Consider the following 15,568-nt stretch of genomic DNA (forward strand, 5'->3'; position numbering starts at 1 on the left):
TAATAAAAAGCTGAACAGCCAATAGCTAGGCATGATTTTCATGGCAGACAGGACACTGGGAAGAAGGGCAGAGACATGTAGAGTTGCCAACCAAACAGAAAGGAAGCAGCATGTACAGAGTACATGCAAGCAGCGTGTAAGGAGTACAGAGTAAAGGTAACAAAGCCACAAGGCAGAAAGCAGATTGATAAAAATAGGTTAATTTAAGTTGTAAGAGCTAGTTAGTAAAAAACATATGCTATCAGTGAAGATTTTATAATACATAAGAAGCCACCATGTGGTTATTTGTGAGCTGATAAGTGGGACAGAAAAATTCACCTACACAAAGGAGCAGAAGTGACAACAGAGATGTTTGTATGGCCCGTGAACATCATGGAGGCAGACCTTCTAGATCCAGACTTTAGCAAATCGGCTCAACTTTTTGCCAGAGTATAAGGATGTAGGATTGAGGAGCCTGGTGACAAAGACTAATTTGCATTAACTGTCATGGTCCTATCATAAAGTTTCTTATGTGGCAGTAGGGCAAAGCTCTTAGCACAGGTCTTAGTTATATGTGCAGCCATAGAGACTTCTAGCAATGATTCTATGCCAAGAGACACTCTAAAGATAAATCAGGTATCTGCCTTAGAGACAGATTTCAGGTAAGGTCAGTCCTCTGAGCCCAGAGACGTTCTCCAGATAAGGGCAGGTAGAGAGGTTTTGCTGGAGAGGGAGGGAGGCCTATGTCACTGAGCATTGGAAAAACCTGCCTGGTCATGAGACTGCAAACTTTGACCAGCCAGCAAGGCTTCCCAAAATTCCATCTCCTGAATTTCCTCAGCTTGGGTTTTCTTTATTGTTTCCATTTCAATTTTAATGTCATGAACAGTTTCCTTCACCTGTTGCCTGATTTTTCTTGGCATTCTTGGCATCCTTTAAGGAATTTGTTGATTTCCTCTACTTTTTTTGTTGTCTTTTCCTCAGTTCCATGGGAGTTTTTTGTTTCCTCTTTAAAGATCTTTCTTTCTTTCTTTTTTGGTTTTTTGAAACAGGGTTTCTCTGTAGTTTTGTGCCTGTCCTGGAACTAACTCTGTAGATAGACCAGACTGGCCTTGAACTCAGAGATTTGCCTGTCTCTGCCTCGTGAGTGCTGGAACTAAAGGCCTGCACCACCACCGACTGGCTCATGAAGTTGTTTCTAAAGTTGTTTTCTTGTGCTTCAACTGAATTGGTCAACTTTATTTTTTATTTTTTTTTAATTTTTATGTTATATTTCAAAACAGGACAAAAAATGAAGAACAGTTTGCCAGTTCTTCTATTCCACAGCAGTTAAGTTTCTCAGTTCTCATATTTTCTTTTGCTGAGCTCTGTGTCGCTGGAAACTCTTTATTTTCCATTCAAAAATTTACACTTCCTCCCCTCCTTTCCCTCCCTCTTCCCCACTCACTCTCCTCCCTCCCCCTCCCTCCTTAAGAGAGGGCAGGGAATCCTGCCCTTTGGGAAATCCAAGGCCCTCCCCCCTACATCCAGACCTAGGAAGGTTTGCATTCAACTAGACTAGGGTCCCAAAAAGCCAGTACATGCCGTAAAAACAAGTCCCAGTGCCTTTAATCAATGGCTTCTCAGTCAGTCCTCATTATCAGCCACATTTAGAGAGTATGGTTTGATCACATGCTCCTTCAGTCTCAGTCCACCTGGATTTGGTGAGCTCCCATTAGAACAGGCACACTGTCTCAGTGGGTGGACCAACCCCTCCAGTTCCTGACTTCCTTGCTCATCTTCTCCCTCCTGCTGCTCTTCAACTGGACCTTGGGAGCTCAGTCCATTGCTCTGATGAGGGTCTCTGTCTCTATCTCCATCCTTTGCGGGACGAAGATTCTATGGTGATATTCGAGATAATCATCAGTGTGACAGTGGGGCAAGGCAAGTTCAGGCACTCTCTCCTCTGCTGCCCAAGGACCTAGCTGTGGACATCCCCGTGGATACCTGGGATCCCCTCTAGAGCCAAGTCTCTTGCCAACCCTAAAATGGCTCCCTTAATGTAGATATCTTCTTCCCTGCTCCTATAGCCGCCCTTCCTCCATCTCCACCCTCCCCCTCCCCCAAGCTCTCTCCAGTCTTTCCTTTCTCCCTTCTCTCTTCCACTCTCCCTTTCCTCCATCCCTACCCCCATGCTCCCAACTTTTGCCCGTCGATCTTGTTTGCTTCCAATTTCCAGGAGAATCTATATATGTTTTTCTTTGGGTTCACCTTGTTAATTGGCTTCTCTAGGCTTGCAAACTATAGGTTTAATGTTCTTTGTTTATGGCTAGAGTCCACTAATGAGTGAGTACATACCATATTAATCTTTTAGGTCTGGGTTTTCTCACTCAGGATAGTGTTTTCTATTTCCATCCATTTGCATGCAAAATTCAAGATGTCATTAATTTTTACCACTGAGTAGTACTCTAATGTGTATATATTCCACACTTTCTTTTTCCATTCTTCCACTGAGGGGCATCTAGGTTGTTTCAAGGTTCAGGCTATTACAAATAATGCTGCTATGAACATAGTTGAACATATGCTTTTGTAGTATGATTGGGCATCTCTTGGGTATATTCCCAAGAGTGGTATTGCTGGATCCTAAGGTAGATTGTTTCCCAATTTCCTGAGAAACTGCCACACTGATTTCCAAAGTGGTTGCACAAGTTTGCATTCCCACCAGCAATGGATGAGTGTTCCCGTTACTCCACATCCTCTCCAGCAAAGGCTATCACTGATGTTTTTGATTTTAGCCATTCTGACAGGTGTAAGATGGTATCTCAAAGTTGTTTTGATTTGCATTTCCCTAACTGCTAAGGAGGTTGAACATGATCTTAAGTGTCTTTTGGCCATTTGAACTTCGTCTGCTGAGAATATATTTTGGAGATCAGACCTTTGTCTGATGCAGGGTTGGTGAAGATCTTCTTCCATTCAGTAGGAAGCCTTTTTGTCTTAATGACAATGTCCTTTGCTTTATAGATGCTTCTCAGTTTCAGGGGGTCCCATTTATTCAATGTTGCTCTTATTGTCTGTGCTACTGGGGTTATACGTAGGAAATGGTCTCCTGTGCTCATGTGTTGCAGTCTACTTCCCACTTTCTCTTCTATCAGGTTCAGTGTGTTCAGATTTATATTGAGGTCTTTAATCCATTTGGACTTGGGTTTTGTGCATGGTGATAGATATGGATCTATTTTCATTCTTCTACAAGTTGATATCCAGTTATGCCAGCACCATTTATTGAAGATGTTTTCTTTCTTCCATTGTATACTTTTAGCTCCTTTGTCGAAAATCAGGTGTTCATAGGTTTGTGGGTGAATATCCGGGTCTTCGATTCGATTCCATTGGTCAACGTCTCTGTTATTATGCCAAAACCAAGCTGTTTTCATTACTGTAGCTCTGTAATAGAGTTTGAAGTCAGGGATGGCAATGCCTCCAGAAGTACTTTTATTGTATAGGATGGTTTGGGCTCTCCAGGTTTTTTTGTTTATCCATATAAAGCTGATTACCTTTACTCTGAGTAAATGTCTGTCTTTGTGGTTGAGGTGTGTTTCTTGTAAGCAGCAGAATGTTGGATCCTGCTTTCACATTCATTCTCTTAACCTGTGCCTTTTTATAGGTGAATTTAGACCATTGATATTAAATGATATTAATGACCAGTGGTTGTTAACTCTGGATATTTATTTTTTTTTTGGTGATAGAGTTTGTGTGTTTCCCTTCTTTGCGTTGTGCTTGTGGAGGGTTGTTAGATGTCTAAGTTATTGTGGGTGTTGTTGGGTTCCTTGGATTGTGATTTTCCTTCTATTACTTTCTGTAAGGCTGGGTTTGTGGCTATGTATTGTTTAAATTTGTTTTTATCCTGGAATACCTTGTTTTTTTCCATTGATGGTGAAAGAAAGCTTGGCTGGGTATAGAAGTCTGGGCTTGTATCCATGGTCTCTTAATTTCTGCAGCACATCTATCCAAGATTTTCTGGCTTTCATGGTTTCCATAGAGAAGGCAGGTGGAATTCTGATAAGTATACCTTCATATGTTACTTGGCCCTTTTCCTTTGTAGCTCTTAATATTCTTTCTTTACTCTGTATGTTTAGTGTTTTGATTATTATATGGCGAGGGGATTGTTTTTGATCCAGTCTATTCGGTGTTATGTATGCTTCTTGTACCTTCATAGGAATATCCTTCTTTAGGTTGGGAAAGTTTTCTTCTATAATTTTGTTGAATATATTTTCTGGGTCTTTGAGCTATAATTCTCCTTCTTCTACCACTTTTATTCTTAGATTTGGTCTTTTCATGGTGTCCCACAGTTTCTGGATGTTTTGTGTTAAGAATTTATTGGATTTGCTATTTTCTCTGACCAATGTGTTTATTTCCTTTATAGTATCTTCAGCGTCTGAGATTCTTTCTTCTATCTCTTGTATTCTGTTTGTTATACTTGTCTCTGTAGTCCCTGTTCGTTTACCCAGATTTTCCATATCCAGCCATCCCTTGGTTTGTGTTTTCTTCATTACCTCCATTTCATTTTCCAAGCCTTGAACTGTTTCCATTACCTGTTTGATTGCTTTTTCTTGGTTTCCTAGGCTATGTTTGAGGTATTTATTCATTTCTTCAAACTTTTTGTTATTCTTCTCATCCATTTTTAAGGGAGTTTTTTCACATCCTGTTTAAGGGACTCTATCACTTTCATAATGTTACGTTTAAAGACTGTTTCTTCTACTTCTTCAGGATTAGGGTATTTAAGTCTTCCTGTTGAATGTTCACTGGATTCTGGTGTTATCATATTGTTTTTCAGATTGTTGGAGGAATTCTTTTTTTTTGCATTACTTTTTCAATTTTAAAAATATTTCAGGACCATATATATGCATCAATAACTAAACTTTGAGAACATAAAATTGAATTAGATGGGTACGACTTTTAAGTGTAATTTTATATTGTTGCTTTCTTCATTATTTTAAATTTTAGATGGTATATTAACAAACATCTTTTCAACTCTGGACTCTCACCAGTGCTTATTCCTTTATGATAAATTAAATTCCCAGAAGTAGATTTCTGAGACAAATGTCAAGGACATTTTAAAATTAAAACATTATGTTCATTTTTTGCATATGTACAAATTCATGCATACTTATTGTGGTGGTTTTAATAGGTATGGCCCCATAGACTCAAGTATTTGAATGTTTGACCTATAGGGAGTGGCCCTAGCTGGAGATGTGGCCTTGTTGGAGTAGTATGGTGAGAGAGCAAATTGACACGTTGCAAGACTGCTTATATCAGCATACATGAAAATCACATGTTCAGACTTTACATACAGTAATTTTACTACTCAGGAGGTACTCAAAAGAAATATATTCCTATGTATAGCCAAGATGCGAGTGTATAGGAGTGTCCATGTAGTATTTTTTTAATTTAAATATTTGTTTTTTTATTTTTTTCAATTCATTATCTTAACCATATTTCTTGCTTTATAAATAATACCATTCAAAATTTCCACCTCCTCCCCTCGTCCCATTCCCTCCCTCTCCCCAACTCCCCCTCCCCCTCTCCCTCCAGTCCTAAGAGAAGGTAGGGTACCCTGCCCTGTGGGAAGTCAAAGGCCCTCCCCCCTCCATCCAGGCCTAGGAAAGTGTGCATCCAAACAGACTAGGATCCCAAAAAGCCAGTACATGCAGTAGAATCAAATCTCAGTGCCATTATTATTGGCTTCTCAGTCAGCTCCCATTGTCAGCCACATTCAGAGAGTCCGGTTTCATCACATGCTCCTTCAGTCCCAGTCCAGCTGGCCTTGGTGAGTTCCCCTTAGATCAGTCACACCATTGTGGTGGGTGGATGAAACCCTTGACGTCCTCAAAACAGCTTTGAGATACCATCTTCCACCTGTCAGAATGGCCCTCTCGGTCCTGACTTCCTTTTTCATGTTCTCCCTCCTTGCGCTCCTCATTTTGACCTTGGGGGCTCAGTCCAGTGCTCCAATGTGGGTCTCTGTCTGAACTGAACAGAGAATTCACAACAGATGAACTTCGGATGGCCAAAAGACACTTAAGGTCATGCTCAACCTCCTTAGCGATCAGGGAAATGCAAATCAAAACAACTTTGAGATACCATCTTACACCTGTCAGAATAGCTAAACTCAAAAACACCAATGCTGGAGAGGATGTGGAGTGAGGGCAACACTCATCCATTGTTGGTGGGAATGCAAACTTGTGCAGCCACTGTGGAAATCAGTGTGGCGGTTCCTCAGAAAACTGGGAGTCAACCTCCCTCAGGACCCAGCAATTCCACTCTTGGGAATATACCCAAGAGATGCCCTATCATACTACAAAAGCATCTGTTCAACTACGTTCATAGCTGCACTATTTGTAATAGCCAGAACATGGAAACAACCTAGGTGCCCCTCAATAGAAGAATGGTTAAAGAAGGTGTGGAGCATATACACATTAGAGTTCTACTCAGCGGTAAAAACAATGACATCTTGAATTTTGCATGCAAGTGGATGGAAACAAAAAACGCTTTACTGAGTGAGTAACCCAGACCCAAAAAGAGGAATATGGTATGTACTCACTCATAAGTGGATTCTAGCCATTATTAAAGGTCTTTGAGCCTATAATTCGTGATCCCAGAGAAGCTAAATAAGAAGGTGAACCTGAAGAAAATCGTATAGTTATCCTCCTAGATATTGGAATTAGACAGGATTGCCAGGCAAACTTGGGTGCACGGGGCATGGGGGGTGGAAGTAAGGGGAGATGGTTGGAGAGAAGGGAGAGGGGAAGGATTGGGGTTGGCTAGGGGGAATGGGATGGGGCGAGGGAGGAAGGATGGATGTGGGAGCAGGGAGGTGTGTATCTCAACTAAGGGAGCCATTTTGGGGTTTGCAAGAGACTTGATTCTGAAGGGATTCCCAGGCCCAAGAGAGATCCCCAGATTGTTTCCTGGACAGCGGAGGAGAGGTTGCCTGAACTGGCCTTAGCCCATAACCATACTGATGAATATTTTGCATATCACCATAGAACCTTCATCCGGCGATGGATGGAGATAGAGACAGAGACCCACATTGGAACACTGGACTTAACTCCCTAGGTCCAAATGAGAAGCAGATGGAGGGAGAGCATGAGCAAGGAAGGCAGGATTGGAGGGAACCTTCATCCGACGATGTTGGAGGAATTCTTGCATTGGCGCCTGCCCATCACTTCCTTCAAAATGCTATTAGGAGAGTCTTGGTGGCTTTGTCCGTTCTTTGCTGTAGCTACCTGTCTACTTGGGAGTTTTTCTTGGTCTGTTCTCTCTTAGGTCTCCTCAGCATTGGAGTCTCTCAGATTCTCCCCACCCTGGAGTAGGCTGTGGTGGTGGATATAAGGACCCTACAGATGGAAAGAAGTACTTGGGGGCCAAGCTGGGATGGTTTAAGTAGAGAAAAGCAGTAGCTAGGGAGAAGACCCTCTGAATGGTCAGAAAGTTTAGGGGTTGGGTGGTGCCTGTGCTCCATTCCCAGGGCATCCAACCAGCCTGTAGGGCACTCACTTACCCCTCCTGAGGGTTGGAACTTTTGGTACAGGATCAGGCCACTTGCTGGCCAGGGACCTCACAGGCAAAAGGGTGGCCTTGCTGGGTGCAGGCTCAGTGGGACAAAGAAACTCCGGCAGTGGTTGTGCTCACCAGTTTTTCCCCAGGCCCTCAGCCCTGAAGCAGACTTAGTTGGGGGATTCTATGACCACGCAGATGGAAAGGGGTACTTGGAGGCAAGCTGGGATGGGATAAGAAGAGAAAGGCAGTAGCCAGGGAGAAGCCCTTGCTGAATGGCCAGAAAGTTTAGGGGAATGGAGGGTGCCTGTGCTCCCTTTCCAGGGCATCTGGCTGCCGCCGGGAGGGCACATACTCACCCCAACATTATAAACTAGTTATGACAAAACAGAGAAAAAACAGAGGGAACAGAGAAAATCCTACAAAATTACCTAGAGAGCAGCTCACAGGAAGAAAGAGGTCCCTCCTATCCCACTGTGAAGACACAACTCTGTTTACTTGTATGCCTTCTAACCTCATCAGACTTCTGCTTCTTCTTGCATCTTTCTTCTTTCTCCTTATCTTCTCCCCCTTTTGGAAGACTAACAAAGACGGTATAACTAATATTACCAGAGTTTGGATTAATAATGTGAAGGCGTAAGTCACAGACAATCCCACACCAGTTTGAAATTATGATTAATAGAATGGTTATTTATTCAAAGGGGAAAAAACTTACAGATTACCATCCCAGACAACAGCCCCTCCGCACGAATAGAAAAGGAGTCTAGGAGCTGGAAGTGGAGCCGGAAGCCAAAGAGGGAGTGGAGGACAGCCGCTGCATTTTTAAAGAGAGAGAGACCACGCCCCAATGGGCTGGTAACTCAGCAGCGGTTGGCTGAAGGAGCAGAAAGAGCTCCGATAGCATCTCCCCCTATTGTTTAAGTAAGAGAGTTCTTAGCCTACTACGAAATTATATACAATAAGTACAAACATACGAAATTATATACAATAAATACAAATATCCTATTCTAACTAGCTTAAGTCTTGTATAACAAATAACTTGGCCAAGTCATGAAAGAAAAGTAACTACATTTATATAATCTTCAATCCCATCGAAGATCTGAGAAGGGAAATAATGTTACCTGAGTAATTAGGAAGTGCAATCAAACAACTTCCAGAACATGTAACAAATCACAGAGACAACTGGCTACCTGGGCAAACACCCAAAGTCACGTTTGCAGCGTTGAAGCAACCAACTTTGGCAAAGGCCTGATGTAACTGACATACCATTTTCAAAGGCAAGAAACTTCAAAACTATCTTACCCTGTCTTGACAGGATATGAAAGTCCTGTTTTATCCATTTACAGATATTCTGTAACTCTGTCAGTAGTTGAGGTATGAGGATTTCTTTACCCAAAGGCCAGTTCTGGCAAGAAGAAAGGCTCCAGGTGGAGTGTCTTTCTTGCTCAACATTCTCTTGGGAATAGATCAGTACTGCCAGGAGCGATTGTGTCTCCCTACCACAGAACTCTGAATTAGATTAAAGGCCATTTTCTACAGCTCTTTGAAGAGGTTGAAGATTATTTATCTATACTGAATATAATCTCTATGTATCTAAAGAACCTGATTAGTCTAATTATAAATGACAAACTTAGATGACTGTTGATCTATATAATTCTCAATATCTATCTAACTTAAAGACTGAGATAATAAACAACTGTGCAATAAATGAAGACAATGTGACCTCCAAATATAAACAATGTGCAAGTATACATTGCAATATGGTAAATATATATATCAATACATAAACAATATATAAGTATCTTAATCAGAGGTAGAAGTGTACAATGCAATATGGTAAATATACATATATCAATACTATATATATATATATATATATATATACCAATACATAAAAATGTTTTAAGCAGAGGTAGAAGCATGCATGCATAAAATAGTCAACATAATTTAACTTTGTATCAATATATACGAATCAATACCAATATGTTTGTCTAAAAACATATAACTCACAAGTACAAATCTATTATCCCATAATCCAATTATCCCTCTTTTTTTTAAAGATTCCTGCGCTTATAAAATTCCTCCCCCAACCCTCAACCGTATACTAATTATAACCAACCCCTAAATGATGTCCCTAAACCCAAGGACAAACTTTACTGGGAGAGGGGACGTCGTTCTCTAGAATTACTTCCAGCTGTCATGGGGGCGACGTTCTTTCTGGGGGATCCTGTGAAAGTAAAATGATGGTTAAGTTTCAAGATCAATGTCTTTTAAAATTGCAAATAGGCTGAGTATTTTGTGGAGGTCTGGCCAGAATGTTGTACAAGATGTGCACCATTTCAGCACGTTGGAACCGTCTTGTGCAGCTGGTACCCAAAACAGGTCTTGTAGTAGCACTATCAGTATCATGACGTCATATCAACTGGGTGGAGTTGTTGTTATGGGGCCCCATCTTCTTCCTGGAAACTTCAAATGTCACTGCAGGAAAAACTCATTGTTCATTGTGGAAAACTTAAACAGCAATCATATAGATATATAAAGACATACATATATTCAATGAAAGACATGATAGATATATTTAATGAAAGGTATGATATGAAGAAAAGTAAAGATGTTTTCTAAACTCATATTTCTTTCTGTCCCATATCATGGCTCTTGACATGAGACAGAAACTCCAGAAACTCTGGGTTTTTCTTTTAACAACAGGCTTGGAATTAGAGAGGGACTGAGCCAGAGTCCAACTCCAAAACCAGCTCTATAAATTTAGAAATATGATTTAGTATATTGTACTTACAGAACATATTCAGCTTTCTTGATAGTCCCTATTGGGCCATTATTTTCCATCTGTCAGTATTCAAATATCCAGGGTCCCTTGAACTTTTCAAAGATCAGTGTTTTCCTGTGGAGATAAGAACAGAACCCTGCCCCCATTCTATATGTTTTTCTTACCACCTGTATGAATACCATCATTGTAGATGAGCTGTCATTTCTCCTTTCCAAAGCATCATATTCTTAGACCCAAATTTTGAAGTCAACCACGTTTGGTTGTAGAACCCCCCCTTTCCCCCCAATCAACTGCTTGCTGCCAGCCCGGCTAGCTCAGTCGGTAGAGCATGAGACTCTTAATCTCAGGGTCGTGGGTTCGTGCCCCATGTTGGGCACCAGATGAAGGTGTAAGTCACAGACAATCCCACACCAGTTTGGAATTATGATTAATAGAATGGTTATTTATTCAAAGGGGAAAAAACTTACAGAGTACCGTCCCAGACAACAGCCCCTCTGCGCGAACAGGAAAGAAGTCTAGGAGCTGGAAGCAGAGCCGGAAGCCAAAGAGGGAGTGGAGGACAGCCGCTGCTTTTTTAAAGAGAGAGAGACCACGCCCCAATGGGCTGGTAACTCAGCGGCGATTGGCTGAAGGAGTGGAAAGAGCTCCTACAGCAATAATGCCTAACAGAGTATATCTGGGGATGGAGACTGTAGAGGGACAAATGACTCAGCAGTTAAGAGTATTGGCTGCTGTTCCAGAGGATCTGGGTTCAATTTACAGTCTTCACATGGCAGCTCACAACTACTTGTAACTCCAGTTCCAGGGAATCCTGTTTTCCTTTAGCCTCTTCAGACAACAGGGATGTATGAGGTACACAGATAGACAAGCAGGCAAAACACTCATGAACATAAAAATAGAAGTAGAAATAAGATAAATAAGAATAGCTAACACTGCATAAACAGTGGCATTGAACTAGAAGAACACTAAGAACTTTGTAGAGAGTGAGATGTAACAAAAGTAGAGCAGAGAGGGTGAATACTAGAATGACTAGCCATCCCTGTTTGCCTCTGACAGTCACTGATTTTGTACCCAGTTCCTGTATCTCCACCAGACATGTAGTTGAGTAGACCAGAGTGACTGGTCACTCTATTGTTTCCTTATACTCAACCATGTCCTGGTAATTCAGGTTAGAGGGAAAAATAGGTAATTATCCTTTGCCAAAGACTCAGTAATAACTCTTACCAAGTGGTCTTGCCCATTTACTACTGCTATATGTGGCTGCTAGACATCAGAATCACAGTACACACTACACACAGTGCACAGATGAAATGTCCTCTGTGCTTGTACACAATTCCTGACAGACTCATCACAAATCCTCCCTTTCTCTCTTACTATACAGTATAAATTTAAAAAATATTTAGTTTGTTGATTTCTATGTATGTGTGTGTGTTGCTTTCTATTCCCATGGTACAATATAGGAACTGCTTGAGTGTTAATAATAGACTCTTGGGGTTCCCCCAACTTATTAAATTAGTATCTGTTTTATTATAAGAGTGAAAGTTTGGGCTGTATCAGCATCAGTATCACCTGCGAAGTTGTAAGTCATGTAAAGGTTTAGATTTCACCATACTGAAGCCAAAACTCAAGAATTGAGGTTCAGAATTCTGTTTTGACTAGCCCATCCACCTGGAGATTCTTGAGTATAGACATGATATTATATGTGTTCTCAATTCAGAATATTTACCAAATGGAAAAGATGTCTATTTGTTGACTCTGTTTCTAATTGAACCTGGATATGGTCTTAAAGTCTTTGTCTAAGCAGAATTCCACCTAGTCAGTCACTAGCAGATCAGAGAGACCCTTTGTAAGTCTTGAAAAAGCAGGTATAGGACTTCTTCCACAAGAAACTCTTCAGATATTGACAAAGGAGAGATACTCTCCTGGAGGTGACACAAATATCTATAGAGTTTCTATGAAAATATGGGAGGAGCTACAATGATAATTGTGTCCTTTTATTGGTAGTCTTATAAAGCAATTTTATGGTAAACTTACATTGTCAAGTGCAGTGGTCAAAAAACACACTTGCCCCCTTGTTTAATATGATGTATAACTGTCCCCACTTTAAATGCTCTTGCATTCTGTATGTTTCAGTTTACTTACTTATGGACAACCAGTCTGAAGACATTAAGTGAAAAATTGTAGAAAAAGTTTTAAATATTTTCCACTGCAACAGAGTGCTGCAATTGTTCTATTTAGTATTAATGCTGTTTATCATACTGTGCCTAACTAATAAATTGAATTTTATTATAAGCACGTTTATACAGGAACAAATAGAGTCCTGAGTAGAGTTCAGTACTGCTTGTGATTTTAAGTATCCACTGGGGGTATTAGAAGGTATTCCCCATGGATAGGTGGGAACTATTATCAGCCTCTCAGAACCTGAAGAAAGCACAGAGCATAGGATAGGGCTAGGCACGAAGAAGGTAATGAAAGTGATCATTGAGTGCAATTATTGCCAGAGCCAAAGGGTTAGCCTATTTCCTCCAAAAAGGGCAGGCCCTCTGACTTGGTCCAAAATTAAATATAGATTCAATTCAAGCTGGACTACAGAGAAGGGTTTCTGGTTGTTAGATGAAAGCCTTTTCCACCTCCTCACTTCCGGGCTATTACATATTACCTCTCTCTTTATAAAGGCAAGGTCATATCATTCTCCCCTCACTTCCACCCCAGCACTATTTTCCCTTCTCATGCACAGCCCTCGCAATGGTCAGTCTGCTTCTTTTACTCTCTGCTCTAAACTCTTTCAGATGCCTCTGATATTTTCTCTCTTATCCACAATAAAAACCTTCCTCTTTAGTCACTGAGCAGTCATTTTCATGGTTTTTTAACCATACCCCTTTCATACAATTATAAGCATTCTGTCTTCTGGACACTATTGGTTTGGTAAAGACTCCAGAAAAACTCTTATGACGACTGTGGTACTCAAGACACTGTAAAAAAAGTGCTTGCAGAGAAGAGAAGAAATGTTCTGTAAGAATCTCAGTAGAAAGAGACATGACAATTAGTGAACCCCCGTTCGGTTTTATAAAAGTAACGGTTCCTAGGTTGTGTCCTAGAGAATAGTACACAGAGGAGATTTGGATAGAAGAGTTTGAATGGGGGTGGAGATGCTTAAGGCTTGTCTGACATTGCTAGAATAAGGGCTTAACAGAGAAAGAAAGAAAAATAAAGTTTGAGTAGGCTCAAATATTAGCATATTCTACAAGCTGTGCTAATGAGTTTGTAGAGCAGACAATAGGCAATTCTCAAAGGTGGTTTAACCAGAATCTTGCATGCACAGTGAGTATGTTTTAGAAATAGTGTTTGGAAAACAGTGGCTTGCAAATACGGAAGGACATGGATATTACTTGGGATCCTATTCTATTATTCTAGTAAATGGGTAAGGAAGCCCTAATCTAGGTAGGGAGGAGGGGCAGAAAGGAAAATAGGGGTATAGTGCATGTTGCAGAGATGAAACCAGTAATATTCAGTAGTAAGGGCTGAGGAGGGCTCAAGTATCTGGCTTGTCCACTATCACACGAAATTGCCATAAATCCTGTTAGTATTTTGGGGTTCAAATACTACTGATTGAAAGTGACTAGACATACAACTCACTTTAAGTTCAATTTAAAAAAAGCAGAGTGTGTTTGTTGCCGTGATAGAGCTCGCAGAAAGCAGAGTACAGCTAGCCTGAGGGCCAATGGCATTAGAAAAGAATGCACTCAGGCATCTCTTCCCCCTCTTGCCTCTACTCTTTCTTTGTTAGCTTCCATCTTTCCCAGGGGAGGCTGCTATTTTTCAGCTATTGAGGAACAGTACAGCCTCTGCCTAGTTTACTTCTAATGTAAAACAATACCCACACAAGGATGTGAATTAACTGGGCTTAGAGATTAGACATACTATGTACTTGCGCTTACCCTATCACAGCAGCAGCAAAGATAAGAGCTTGGGTGTTTGAACTGCACATCTCTAGAGTCATATTATCACATCAAAGAGGATCAGGTATCAAAAAATAGGTGGGGACCAAATGCATAACACTGGAGGAGACTTGTGGGATCAGGGCCATCATTAAAATGTGAGACCCACAATAGATGAATGTGAAGAAGATGCTAAAGGGAGTTGAAGGTTTATCTCGTATCATGTTTCCAACCAGAGCAAATACTTGGCTGACTGTGATGGCACATACCTACAGTTCCAGACACTGGGGATTCTGAGGCAGGTTTACATAATACAACTGTCTTAATTAATTAATTGTAGTTAATTAAGAAAGTCTAAGGGTGTAGCTCAATGATACAGTTCTTGTTTTGCTATGTGAAAGTCTCTGGGCTCCATGTTCAACATCCTGGAGCAAAGGAAAAACAAACCACAGTAGGATACCTGATATGTTGTGGAACATAGTTGTCTAGTTGGGTCTATGTTGTTCTTGAGCTCATGTAAGCATAGTTAGACTGTGTTTTGGATAACTTTTCAGGTTGAGCAAGCACAGTAATAATATCACGGTGATAACATTGGGCAGTATGTTAACAATACTGTGAAAACATCATTTCCCACTCAACTTATCATTTTATGCTGTCTCCATCATTAATATACTGTGTCTCTCTAGATCCTTATAATGAATGTGAGAGGCCTTGAGTGCCACTAAGAACAGTGTTGGCCAAATGCAAAGACACAGGTTTAGATCCCACTGCTATATCATGCATAAGCACGTCATTGTACTGCTCTGAGGTAATCCGTCTGTAAAACAGAAAGAAACATAACAATTCCACAGACTTCAGGAAAGACTCAACCAGGAAAAAAAAAGACACAAAAATGCCTGCCATCTTGGAAATGTTCAATAAACATAGTCTTAAGATTTTCTTTTAGTTGTATTACCTTGGGCAAGTTACTAACCCTCTCTGTGCCTCAGATTCCTCTTCTGTGGGAAAGGAGGGACCATTAACAGGGTACTTAACTGGCTGGTTTGTGACATTGGCTATGTCTTGATTTGTGAATGACACAGAAGAGTGCTTTAGTCCAGGGATTATCCTTGGTCAGCTAAGTTTGATGAAATCAGGCACAGACGAGCTTGAATAATAGCTTTACTAGCTATTAACTTTCATAAGCTTGGAGAAATAACAGAGGGGGGCTGGAGAGGTGGTTCAGAAGTTAAGACCACTGATTATTCTTCCAGAGGTCCTGAGTTCAATTCCCAGCAACCACATGGTGGCTCACAACTATCTGTAATGAAATCTAGTGCCCTCTTCTGGATTGTAA

This window comes from Myodes glareolus, chromosome X (genome assembly GCF_982192425.1).
Source record: "Myodes glareolus chromosome X, mMyoGla1.1, whole genome shotgun sequence".
NCBI lineage: Eukaryota > Metazoa > Chordata > Mammalia > Rodentia > Cricetidae > Myodes > Myodes glareolus.